Consider the following 14,479-nt stretch of genomic DNA (forward strand, 5'->3'; position numbering starts at 1 on the left):
TCTGTCTGTCTGTCTGTCTGCCTGTCTGTCTGTCTGTCTCTGTCTGTCTGTCTGTCTGTCTGTCTCTGTCTGTCTGTCTGCCTGTCTGTCTGTCTTTCTGTCTGTCTGTCTCTCTCTCTCTCTCTCTCTCTCTCTCTCTCTCTGTCTGTCTGTCTGTCTGTCTCACTCTCTCTGTCTGTCTCTCTCTCTCTCTATCTGTCTGTCTGTCTGTCTGCCTGTCTGTCATCCTGCCTGTCTGTCTGCCTGTATGGCTGTCTGTCTGTCTTTGTCTGCCTGTCTGTTTGCCTTTTGCTGCGTGTTTTGATGCCTAAAAGCTTGGTGTCCCCATTGTCCTTCATAAGGTTACATTGTTTTGCTGTCTTACAAAAGGCACTTGATTAAAATTCGTGTTAGTGATAGCTTTTCTTTTATCTTTTTTCATATTTGGCATTGCGGTAATCCAAAAGTAACTGAAAGTAACCAGATTAGAGTAAACTGCTGAATACATTTTTCGACAGGTAATTTGTAATTGTAGTGGAATACATTTATAAAGTAACCCTCCCCTCCCTGAAAGTAACCCAGAACTCCAAAACAGAAAATGGGTAAAAGGGGAAAGGTGCGCAGGTGTGCCACAATTCAAAGAACTAAATAAAATGGGGGTGGGGGTGGGTGTCCGGGTAGCATAGCAGTCTATTCCATTGCCTACCAACATGGGGATTGCCGGTTCGAATCCCCGTGTTACCTCCGGCTTGGTCGGGCATCCCTACAGACACAATTGGCCATGTCTGTGGGTGGGAAGCCGGATGTGGGTACGTATCCTGGTCGCAGCACTAGCGCCTCCTCTGGTCAGTCGGGGCGCCTGTTGGGGGGGGGGAACTGGGGGGAATAGCGTGATCCTCCCACGTGCTACGTCCCCCTGGCGAAACTCCTCACTGTCAGGTGAAAAGAAGCGGCTGGCAACTCCACATGTATCAGAGGAAGCATGTGGTAGTCTGCAGCCTTCCACAGATCAGCAGAGGGGGTGGAGCAGGACCGAGGCGGCTTGGAAGAGTGGGGTAATTGGACAGGTACATTTGGGGAGAAAAAACTAAATAAAACAAAACCTCCACTAGCCCCTTTTAAGAACTCTACCTATGAAAGTAAACAAACAAAAGCTATCTACACTATCTACCAAAACATAAATGCAAAGGCTTGGCAATCACCTCTTACCTTGTGTTTTTAACAACGCAATCGTGTGTGTGTGGGCAGGTGTAGAGGGGACCCCAACTTACCCAGCCCTTCATAGGACAGACTGACACAAGGTATAGCATGTGGAGGGGCACAGGTTAAACACAACCTCTGTGTAACAAAGTGCAGCAAGTCAACAGGAAAGTGAGAGAGAGACACACAGGTGAGCCAAGGCAGCTTATGTTGGGGGGTGGAAGCCGAGTGGTTGGTTGGTTGGTTGGTGATGATGACAGCTGACTAAATACTGATGATGGGCAGATGAATGGACCAGTCATGGTTGCAGATGGTGGAGCTAATCACAAGAATCCTACTAGTCAGAAAGAGAGAGAGCAATACAGAGGAGGGAAGACATAACACAGAGTGCCTGCAAAGACATGGCACGTAGCAGAGGACTGCAGTCACGGTTCCGCAAAATGTCCATAACGTGCCTATACCATTGCAAACTGTCTGAGTCATTTAGTAAGTTCAAGCTTTCTCTGATTTTTGTAATGCATAACCAAAGAGTGTCCCTCTGGTAAAATGAATAGTGATTAGAATATTCGGTAACACTTTAGTATGGGGAACATAGTCACCATTAGTTAGGTGCTTATTAGCATGCAAATTAGCAACACATTGGCTCTTAATTGGTCATTATTATGTACTCATTAATGCCTTATTCTGCATGGCCTTATTATACAACCAGTAAGCCATTAACTATGAGTTTTCCCTCTATAACCTCAGAAGTGTTGCTTATTAGTAGCACCATCTCAATATGCTTTGCTTAGTATGGACTTTATAAGGTGGTAGTACCACAAGAAGAGTTATTCTCCCTTACTAACACTTAATGAATATGGTCTGTTCTTACATAACAAAACACAAAACTACAAGTGTTCATAGTGTTACATTACTGTAAATTAAGTTTTTGTTACTTAGCATATGTTCCCCATACTAAAGTGACATCTTGATCGTTACCAATTCACTAGTAATTAAGTTTTTTTACTTAGAATATGTTCCCCATACTAAAGTGTTACCGAATATTTTTGAATGCATCCACTAGAAGGTGATAGCCGCTACTTTCCTTCCCTATTAGCATATGTACGCTACTAGGCTATAGCTAGGTGTTAGCTTTTTTTGGCATGTTGCTTGCTTTTGAGCTGCGGTGTTTCAAGCGGCGACTTTCAGCAGGCAGCTTTAGTCAACCAGGTGTTTGAATTAGAGGAACATCGATGCTTGCCCACACGGGCCATCCACAACTTAACAATTTCAGAAAAATCAAAGAGGAAAAAAAGGGCGCTTTTCTGATTTTGTTTTGTTGTGATTTTATTTTCTGTTTTACCGAGGAGAAAACTAATGAAGTCCTTGTGTAGATTGTGTACCTGTTGTTTCTGAGCAGGTAAATGGATTTATTTTTGAAATGAAAATCAAATTGCCATTCTTTCTTTTCCCTTTTTTTCATATTTCTGTTTCTGAAAAGAAAATAGAATGACCAACATGTAAACTGACCATTCATTCATTCATCTTCAACTGCTTTTTCGGCAGGTGGGTTGCGGTGGCAGCAATCTAAGTAGGACACGCCAGACATCCCTCTCCCCAGCAACACCCTCCAGCTCCTCCTGGGGGATCCCAAGGCGTTCCCAGGCCAGATTGGACATTTAGTCCCTCCAGCGAGTTCTGGGTCTACCCCGGGGTCTCCTCCCAGTTGAACGTGCCGGAAAACCTCCAAAGGAAGGTGTCCAGGAGGCATCCTAATCAGATGCCCGAACCACCTCAACTGGCTCCTTTCGACGTGAAGGAGCAGCGGCTCTACTCCGAGCTCCCTCCGGATGTCCGAGCTCCTCACCCTATCTCTAAGGCTGAGCCCAGACACCCTATGGAGGAAACTCATTTCAGCCGCTTGTATCCACGATCTCACCCTTTCGGTCACTACCCAAAGCTCATGACCATAGTTGAGGGTTGGAACGAAGATTGACTGGTAAATTGAGAGCTTTGCCTTCAGTGCATAAGCACACACAACAGTCAGAGCCTTCCCCCCAGTGATTCACAGTCATATAGAGGCAACCCTCTCATTCCCCGGGGAGAACACCAGCACGGCAGCGCTCAACGGGGACGTATGAGTGTCCCCACACCTGCCCGGTGCCTGTCACCTTGGCCAACTCCGGAAAAGCGTTGAGTCCAGCCCCTCTCCAGGAATTTGGTACCAGAGCCCATGCTATGTGTGGAGGTGAGCCCAACTATATCGAGTTGCTACCGTTCCACCTCCCACACCAGCTCAGGCTCCTTCCCTGCCAGAGAGGTGACATTCCTTGTCCCGAGGACCAATCTGTGATGCCGGAGGTCAGCACGCCCCGGTCCCCAACTTTGCTTGCCGCCTGGCCTGCATTGCACCCTACCCCAATGCTCATCCTCACGTGTGGTGGGTCCAGGGGGTGGTGGCTCCATGTTTTTTTTTTTCAGGCTGGGCCTGACCAGGCCCCATGGGCCAAGGCCCGGCCACCAGACGCTCACTTCCTAGCTCCCTTCCCAGGTCTGGCTCCAGGAAGGGGCCCGGGTTTCCCTTTTCCGGGCGAGGCGCTGTAACTCTGCTGTTGTAATGCCACTGGGTTTCCTGGGAATGAACTGACCATTCATGGTAGCCATTATCAACGGTATTGACTAATTTCTTGGCCTAACAATTAAGTTCGTTTTTTTTTAATTGCAGTCTCCGTTAATGTTTTCTTAGCATAGATTTCATTTCAAATTTGAGAGAGTGTGTGTCGGAAGGAGAGCTATAAAGGCCTTTTTTTGGGGGGGGGGTCTTTTTTCACGAGCTCTTTCTGGAGTAGGCGTTCAGGAGCACAGCAAACCCATTAGCCACACAACCAGTGTTATAAGGTGGGATGGAGAAAGGATTCATTATGGCAAATGAAACCAGACCTACCCCGCACTACATTTGCAGGCAAAAAGAGCGTAAGACCAGCAGGTAGATAGGCAACGCTTGAAACAAAACAGAGAAGTGTGTTGGCAAGCAGACAAGTGCAAGGGGCCATTGTATTTCTGCAGTCTATTCCACACGGTACTGTGAAAGAAATTATGTGACCAAAGAAAACAAGTGTTTTATAATGAAATTAAATTAAGTGCGATTTAATCGCTTGCAAGGGAGGTTCACAGACTGAGTCACGAAGAGCTCTTGATTAACCTCCCAGCAGAACGGGCAGCGTCAGCTCTATACACAACACGAGATAACACGGTGGATGGAAAAGGCACGCAACTGGAGCCATCTGCTCGCCAGTCTTTGGCCAGCAGAGCGCTGGCTCCTCTCTACAACACAAGCATGAGCAGGCATATGAACATTTGCAAAAACCGAGGCAAGGGTAGTTAGGAGATATACACTCACCGGCCACTTTATTAGGCACACCTGTCCAACTGCTCGTTAACGCAAATTTCTAATCAGCCAATCACATGGCAGCAACTCAATGCATTTAGGCATGTAGACATGGTCAAGACGATCTGCTGCAGTTCAAACCGAGCATCAGAATGGGGAAGAAAGGTGATTTAAGTGACTTTGAACGTGGCATGGTTGTTGGTGCCAGACGGGCTGGTCTGAGTATTTCAGAAACTGCTGATCTACTGGGATTTTCACGCACAACCATCTCTAGGGTTTACAGAGAATGGTCCGAAAAAGAGAAAATATCCAGTGAGCGGCAGTTCTGTGGGCGAAAATGCCTTGTTGATGCCAGAGGTCAGAGGAGAATGGCCAGACTGGTTCGAGCTGACAGAAAGGCAACAGTAACTCAAACAACCACTCATTACAACCGAGGTATGCAGAAGAGCATCTCTGAACGCACAACACGTCGAACCTTGAGGCAGATGGGCTACAGCAGCAGAAGACCACACCGGGTGCCACTCCTGTCAGCTAAGAACAGGAAACTGAGGCTACAATTCGCACAGGCTCACCAAAATTGGACAATAGAAGATTGGAAAAACGTTGCCTGGTCTGATGAGTCTCGATTTCTGCTGCGACATTCGGATGGTAGGGTCAGAATTTGGTGTCAACAACATGAAAGCATGGATCCATCCTGCCTTGTATCAACGGTTCAGGCTGCTGGTGGTGGTGTAATGGTGTGGGGGATATTTTCTTGGCACACTTTGGGCCCCTTAGTACCAATTGAGCATCGTGTCAACGCCACAGCCTACCTGAGTATTGTTGCTGACCATGTCCATCCCTTTATGACCACAGTGTTCCCATCTTCTGATGGCTACTTCCAGCAGGATAACGCGCCATGTCATAAAGCTCGAATCATCTCAGACCGGTTTCTTGAACATGACAATGAGTTCACTGTACTCAAATGGCCTCCACAGTCACCAGATCTCAATCCAATAGAGCACCTTTGGGATGTGGTGGACCGGGAGATTCGCATCATGGATGTGCAGCCGACAAATCTGCAGCAACTGCGTGATGCTATCATGTCAATATGGACCAAACTCTCTGAGGAATGTTTCCAGTACCTTGTTGAATCTATGCCATGAAGGATGAAGGCATTCTGAAGGTAAAAGGGGGTCCAACCCGGTACTAGCAAGGTGTACCTAATAAAGTGGCCAGTGAGTGTATGTAAAGAAGGTCGCCGTGACCAATAACAGGCCAAGCAACACTCAGGGCTCTATTTCTGTGAAAAGCGTTGGTATGTTTTTGGTATTATGATATCTACTGTACATGAAAAGGATAGTGTACAGCGAACCGGTCATTGTTGCAAAATAAACACCCTGAAGGGGTCACATATATCTGTAGGAGATACATCTTTACGTATGCCTCCTACCTAGCTGCATTCAGACAGAATACAAGTTTTGTTGTAAAGGAAATATTTCTCCCTCCACAGTACAAAAAGAATTGACCTGAAAGACAGGTGCACAAACGTAGACGTTTCAGACAGCCAGGCAGACAAGTATTCTGACAAGATATTGGACAAGGAAGACTTAATTCAGAGCATTAACCAAAAATAGGGACAAGCATTATAAGAACAGGATTCCATGCATAAAAAAGGGTTTCTCGCATCATTTAACATCCACTCTCTCTGCTGAAACTTTTTTTTTTGGGGTGGGGGTTCCCCTCTCTTTTTTCTCCCCAGTTGCATTTGGCCAATTACCACACTCTTGGCCAATTACCCCACTCTCAGACCCGTCCCGGTCGCTGCTCCAGCCCCTCTGCTGATCTGGGGGGGGGGGGGGGGCTGCAGACTACCACGTGCCTTCTCCTCTGATTCTTTTCACCTGACAGTGAGGAGTTTGACCAGGGGGATGTAGCTTATGGGAGGATCACGCTACTCCCCCCCCAGTTCGAACAGGCACCCCGACCGACCAGAGGAGGCGCTCGTGCAGCGACCAGGACACATACCCACATCCGGCTTCCCACCCGCAGACACGGCCAATTGTGTCTGTAGGGACGCCCAACCAAGCCGGAGGTAACACAGCGTTGAAGTGGCGAGCCCCATGTTGGTGGGCAACGGAATAGACCACCATGCTACCCGGATGCCCTTGTTGACAAAAGTTTTTGTGTTTTTTTGGGTTTTTTTTCCTCATTCTGTTGATTTACAAAGGTCTCTTACTACGGAAGGCATAGCTTTAGCGAGTGTAAGCTGTTTTGCAAAACTTGGTACTGTTGGTTATAAATGCTGACGATCTGAAGATGCAAATATGATCTCAACAAAGAAACTTCTGCAGACTGGTACGAATGCATGTTGATCATTTGTGTGTGTGTGTGTGTGTGTGTGTGTGTGTTATGAATACTAGTGACCTCTGCTCTCACGTGGATTAGCTAAAATGGAAAATATACATAGTTTAGGTTTTGTTGCCAACTCTGGTACTCTGTAAGTAAAAAAAAAGAAAAGAAGAAGCCATTTCTGTGTGACTGAGTACATGGGAACATGTTAGTCCGAATGGTTATGTCAGTGTTTCCCAACCCGGCCCCTCAAGGACCCCCTATCCTGCAGATTTTCTTTGCAACCCTGAATAGGTGCCTGTTTGTAGTTATTCAACCAATAAGCAATGAACTAGGTCAGCTGTTGCACATCTTGCATAATTAAGTGCTGTGAGATGATTGGTTGACTAAGTACAAGCAGGGTTACAATGAATAGCTGCAGGATAGGGGGTCCTTGGGGGTCCTTGAGGACTGGGTTGGGAAACACTGGGTTATGTGCCTATAAAAGCATGTTTGTATGTTTCTGTGTTTCTGTGTTGTGTGTGTGTGTGTGTGTGTGTGTGTGTGTGTGTGTGTGTGTGTGTGTGTGTGTGTGTGTGTGTGTGTGTGTGTGTGTGTGTGTGTGTGTGTGTGTGTGTGTGTGTGTGGTCTGCTTGAAGCGGTGACGGGGCAGATGAAGATGCCATTGCTAGCGATCATTTTGATTGTAATTAGATTTGGCTTGCTAGTTAACTTTGTGCTCCTGGACAGATTGTTGCAATCTTGTTTGGTCGTTAAAAATGCCACTGTCACGTTTTTTCCCCTTTTGACATATACATAAACACACACACACACACACACACACACACATATATGAATGCGCTCTCTCTCTGTTACTCTCTGTCTCTCTCTCTCTCTCACACACACACACACACACACACAAACACACACACATATGAATGCGCTCTCTCTCTGTTGCTCTCTCTCTCTCTCTCTCTCTCTCACACACACACACACACAGCAAATACAAACATGTTGGTGCGTGTTCGCAGAGCCCGGCACAATAAGCTTTCAGCAGTTTAGTCAGCGTTAACAGAACCATTGGAGAGGGTTGAGATATGGACAAGGTCATTACATCCAGACTGTAAAGGGCTATAAAATTAAACTTAATGAGGATCTTAGGTTAGCCAAACACTCAAAAACGGGAAGCTATGCACATGATGCTCAAATACACACACACAGCCGCACTCTCACACAAAAATGTGTGTTAAAACACCAAAACCTCTTAAAAGCGCCCACATAAACAGATTAGGACACTGCCCAGCTGTTGTCCTCTGGACTTATAGGCAATTGAGTGTGTGTGTGAGTGTGTGTGTGTGTGTGTGTGTGTGTGTGTGTGTGTGTGTGTGTGTGTGTGTGTGTGTGTGTGTGTGTGTGTGTGTGACTGAAAGAGAGGGTGATAGAGACCAGCCAACCCCTCACAACAAGCTGTTGTTCTGCTGCAGTCGCACAGTCACAGGGGCATGTTAGTGTTGCACAGAAACTAAGACCACTCCTGGTTTTGCACCCTTTTAATTTCCTAATCCACACCCTACAACCCACCCGCAGGCATAAACACACACACAAACCCAAACACAACCTCTCCCTAAAACGTCCCTGATTGAACTTAACTCATGCCCCGTCTGATATTGTTAGTCTTATTGGTGTCATTAGCTTGTTCTTAGTGTGTGTGTGTGTGTGTGTGTGTGTGTGTGTGTGTGTGTGTGTGTGTGTGTGTGTGTGTGTGTGTGTGTGTGTGTGTGTTTGTCTGTTCCCATGTTCTATGTTTTTGCTCTTAACATGCAGTTATATTTGTTCAGTACAGTTTGGGACTCAGTATGAAATTGCTGGGGCCCTCTGGCCCTTCACTGAGTCTAATCCATCCTGTTAATTGCCTAACAGTGTCCAGTGACACTAGCAAGGACAGCAATGTCATCTGTTCTTTACATCAAATGCACTATTAGGTGGTTGTTTTATATGGACAAGCTTGAGCGCTGATGCAAACACAGAAATACTGTACATGCACACTCACACACACACACACACACACACACACACACACACACACAGCTTCAGACATAATTAGCAGAAAACCTCCACCAAACTGCCTTATTTAGGGTTACCTTGACCTGTGGTATTATTCACGAGGAACAAAAGAGTCCAAAAGCAGATTGCACCCGTGATGGCATCTATAATTTATTATCACACCAGAATATCTTTTTATGGAGCTCATTACAGTGATAGGGTGCTTGATCTTGAAAGAGTGACTTTGCAGACATGCGGGGCACAGCCCCGTCAGTGTTGCTGCACCGATCTCTGCCCTTCCCGTACTTTTACCCCAGTTTGATGCTGATGGTGACAGTGGCTACCATGTGCGTTTCAATATCATCATACTGTTAGCCACACCCCGAAGACGTCGGCATAGTAAATGGTTGTGTTTTGGCATGGCGATACCTGGAGATACTAGCTCCACATCACAAATGTCTTGACAAGTGGAGAAGACATGGCAATGCCAGGGAACATGGGTCCAACTATTGCAGAGTCACCACCACGTGTGGACCTTATCCTAGTGTGTGTGTGTGTGTGTGTGTGTGTGTGTGTGCACGTGCATATACGCCCAGTGCCCTTTACATTCATTCATCAGGTTCAGGTCAAAGGTACTGACAAATGGATGGACAGCAAAAGCCTAAGCTAGGGTTATCAGAGAGATCAAATCATACTGACAAGAACCAAACAAGTTGAAATTTTTCTATCTCTTTGGCTCTTTTTGTTTTGGCACAATATTTCCATAAAGCTATTGTGAGTTATTTACACCCGCGTCAAAGCGTTGATATTTCTTCCTATGTATGATATTGCCTCATGGCGCTGTTCCTGTGCTGGCATTTTGACATGGATCATTTTCAAAATACACGGACTCCTAAAAATGTATGATCAGTATGTTTAGCATGACATACCTTGACAGGCCGATGACATTGGAGGAAGCTACACATGTAGAAGTTAAAATGTCTTTCATTATTACAGGCCTTTAAACATACAGAGCGAGGGTTTTAGATGTGGCTCACCAGCATTACACAGGTGGCTGGGAATATGGTACAAGTGTGCATCCAGCCGGTGTGTTTGTGGTGATTCATTAAAGCTGTGGTTTGCAACTTTCTTTCGGTGTTACGTGCGAAAACGTAATATCGCTCTTGCAGCTTTTAGCAATTCAAATGGTCTCGGAGAAAATCGAGATTCTGAGTTGAACCCTGCATCTGTATTTAGGATCTCAACACCTCGCTGCTCCCAGTAGGCCTCAGCCAATCAGAGGAGCTCTGTGTGACAGGGCGGTCCTACTGCCTGTCAATCATTCGTGTGCACAGCTTTTCTGCCATGCTTCTTCTTGTCTTCTTAGAGGTGGACAGACTTGGGAGCATTCATCTTAATAAATAGTTCACCTATAAGTATAACAGTGCTTCACAACACCATTGTTTGGTACGACTAAGATAGCCACTGAAAACAACTGTGATACAGTTTACTCCCCATGGCATGAGGGCAGAGGTCGGCACACAAGGTGCCGGTGCTTCGGGAATGACCTTTTCAATATTTCACCTTAGTAAAAGGGTATTTCACAACAGTGTTGGTATAAGTAAGAGATTCACTGAAAAACAAAAATTGCATGCATAGATTAATAACTGCCATACACCTGCTGGCACTTTGTATATCACAATATTTATAAATACTTCACCTATAAGTAAAACAGTGCTTCGCAATATCTATGTTGGGGTAACTCAGAGACTCACTGTAAAAAAAACAAAATTACATATATATATATAGCTATAGATCTATAGATAGATGTAGGGAAAAACTTTTAACACATGGCAGTACAAGCATGTTTCGTGCGTCGCACTCATCAGCTCATTAGTTGAGCACTTTTGTCAACACCATTGATGGGTTTTTGGAAAAAATGCTATATATATATATATATATATATATATATATATATATATATACACACACACACACACACACACACACACATATACATACATACATACATACACACGTACATATATATACATACACACATATATGTATATATACATATATACATATATACACACACATATATGTATATATACATATATACACACACACACATATATATATATATATATATATACACATACATACATACATACATACATACATACATACATACATACATACACACACACACACATATACACACACATACACACACACACACACACACATATACACTCACTGGCCACTTTATTAGGTACACCTTGCTAGTACCAGGTTGGACCCCCTTTTGCCTTCAAAACTGCCTTAATCCTTCGTGGCATAGATTCAACAAGGTACTGGAAACATTCCTCAGAGAGTTTGGTCCATATTGACATGATAGCATCACACAGTTGCTGCAGATTTGTCGGCTGCACATCCATGATGCGAATCTCCCGGTCCACCACATCCCAAAGGTGCTCTATTGGATTGAGATCTGGTGACTGTGGAGGCCATTTGAGTACAGTGAACTCATTGTCATGTTCAAGAAACCAGTCTGAGATGATTCGAGCTTTATGACACGGCGCGTTATCCTGCTGGAAGTAGCCATCAGAAGATGGGAACACTGTGGTCATAAAGGGATGGACATGGTCAGCAACAATACTCAGGTAGGCTGTGGCGTTGACACGATGCTCAATTGGTACTAAGGGGCCCAAAGTGTGCCAAGAAAATATCCCCCACACCATTACACCACCACCAGCAGCCTGAACCGTTGATACAAGGCAGGATGGATCCATGCTTTCATGTTGTTGACGCCAAATTCTGACCCTACCATCCAAATGTCGCAGCAGAAATCGAGACTCATCAGACCAGGCAACGTTTTTCCAATCTTCTATTGTCCAATTTTGGTGAGCCTGTGCGAATTGTAGCCTCAGTTTCCTGTTCTTAGCTGACAGGAGTGGCACCCGGTGTGGTCTTCTGCTGCTGTAGCCCATCTGCCTCAAGGTTCGACGTGGTGTGCGTTCAGAGATGCTCTTCTGCATACCTCGGTTGTAATGAGTGGTTATTTGAGTTACTTTTGCCTTTCTATCAGCTCGAACCAGTCTGGCCATTCTCCTCTGACCTCTGGCATCAACAAGGCATTTTCGCCCACAGAACTGCCGCTCACTGGATATTTTCTCTTTTTCGGGCCATTCTCTGTAAACCCTAGAGATGGTTGTGCGTGAAAATCCCAGTAGATCAGCAGTTTCTGAAATACTCAGACCAGCCAGTCTGTCACCAACAAACATGCCACGTTCAGAGTCACTTAAATCACCTTTCTTCCCCATTCTGATGCTCGGTTTGAACTGCAGCAGATCGTCTTGACCATGTCTACATGCCTAAATGCACTGAGTTGCTGCCATGTGATTGGCTGATTAGAAATTTGCGTTAATGAGCAGTTGGACAGGTGTGCCTTATAAAGTGGCCGGTGAGTGTATATATATATATACACACACATATATATACACTTACATACATACACATATATATACACACACACACACACATATATATATATATATATATATATATATATATATATATATTCTTTCAGCAAAAATGTGAGTTTTGTCAGTTGCTGTATGACAGCCAGCCTGAGGCATGTGTGTGGACCTGGGTTGAAGGGAGGGGTTACAGAAGGGAAAAAGGAAGCAGGGGGTGGGGTAGGAATTTTTGGGTGGTGTTATGTCAAAATTGCGCACTTCTTAAAAGGTGCCGACCCCGGCTCGTCATGTGGCTGGGAGGTTCGTATCCCAGACTCGCCGTAACCGGTCACGGCCAGAGCGTCCACGGGGTAAGGCCTTCATGAGGCCATCCTTACCCGGGGGATAGTGGGTGTAGATCGGTGTAGTGTTCGGGGACTCGTCGTTCTCCAGCGACCCCTCTGGCCTATCCGGGCGCCTGGAGCCAAGCAACCCAAAGCATTCTCCCTACGCCTCCTTCGCGGCCTGAAGGTGACGCAATCCATGCGAGGAGGCTTCAGCGTGTAACATAGCGAGAGCAGCCGACACGAGTTTGAAGGAAGCTGGTGTTACGCCTATCTCCTTCCTGTGGAAATATGAGCCAGGGGAGTTATTCCACAAGAGTTCCGGCCCCATGCCACTGGGTTAATTGGGTGGGATAAGGGGGAAAACTAGAAATAAATGTATTAAAAAAGAAAAAAAGTTGCCGACCCCAGTTTTGAGTGACTTTATTTACCATTCAATTAAGCAGCTGGCACCATTAAAATCAATGACAAGATTTTTGCATCAGGACTTGGCTGCAGCACTAACGTCATTAAATATTTTTGCAAACATCAGCATATTTCACAGGATTTTTATTTTATTTTATTTTTTATCGCCTTTTTCCTTGTTTTCAGCAAAGTCATTTACGGCCAGTGCATGTCACAGATGTTGTATATCAACAAATTATGTTACAAGGTTATCAAACATAAAAATGCAAACATATTCTCTTTGGTCAATTAAAAAACAAAATAGAGACAGGAGGACTTCTTGCTACAAACAGGAAGTAACGTCCAGCCCAAGTAGAACGAGAATGACAGAGACAGGAGAAAATCCAGTGAGTTGAAGAGAGAGCGAAGAGAGGGGGTAAAATGAAGTCTTAAGACTGTTAATTACTGTCATTACTGCAACCTTCAATTACTGTGATGACAGTTTCTCATAGATTTGAAATCAGTTCAAGCGAGAATGACTCGGTCTTTAAGCCTATTCCATGAAGAAAATGCAAAGCGGTGATCACGGTGAGAAAAAAACAAAACAAAACAACTTTACCCGTCTCTGGTCCAGCGTTATTGACAAGCAGCAGAAATTACTGTTAAATACCAGGAGCTAATCCAAAGGACAGAGAATGGCAGCCAGCTCTGACATACCAGGAAATATATCGTTTGCAAAGTTTCTCCAAGTACCACTTCTATCATTTAGTTATTCCACATGTGACAAACTGATGAGCACCGTTACTGTCTGTCTCTTCAGATTCCCGCAGGACGGTACTGATGGCTGCCTAGCATCATCTATTGTATGTTTCCTTAGTGTTGCTCTATATGTTTCTCTTATGCCGCGGACAGAGTGCACCACTTTTACTATCGACTCAGGCTGTGAAAAGATAAGGCACTGCAAACCGCTGTCGACATTTCCAGATTTCTAGTCTTTCCAGGCTCATAGGCACCATGCACTGTCATCGACCACCTCACACTACACAAGCTTGTTAAGGATTACCTCGATTTGAACAGCTGCAGAACTAAAGGTAACTTGCACTGACTGTCCATGGTGGCCTGCCCTATTTTTCACAGTCCGGAGCAAACTCTTCATGATTTTCGAAAATTATTCATCACTGCCAAATCAGGGTTATAATCAAGTGTGTTTAATCTAGTGTGTTCCTGGCTTTAGCTGGGACCCAGAGGAGTGTTGGAGCTCAATGTCAAGGAAGCAGGGATAATTGCTAAGCACTGATTGGTAGATCCTTGTGTCATTTTATAATCAGTCACTTAGGGCTTTACTCTGTGTGTGTGTGTGTGTGTGTGTGTGTGTGTGTGTGTGTGTGTGTGTGTGTGTGTGTGTGTGTGAC

At 45.1% G+C, this 14,479-nt stretch overlaps 1 protein-coding gene across 1 annotated transcript in view; it reads left to right on the plus strand.

The window, feature by feature from the left end:
• Positions 1 to 14,479, plus strand: part of grid2 (glutamate receptor, ionotropic, delta 2) — a 1,051,241-nt gene that overhangs the window by 646,126 nt on the left and 390,636 nt on the right. The window lies entirely within an intron of this gene.

Source organism: Lampris incognitus, chromosome 1 (assembly GCF_029633865.1).
Source record: "Lampris incognitus isolate fLamInc1 chromosome 1, fLamInc1.hap2, whole genome shotgun sequence".
In the NCBI taxonomy this organism is placed as follows: Eukaryota; Metazoa; Chordata; class Actinopteri; order Lampriformes; family Lampridae; genus Lampris; species Lampris incognitus.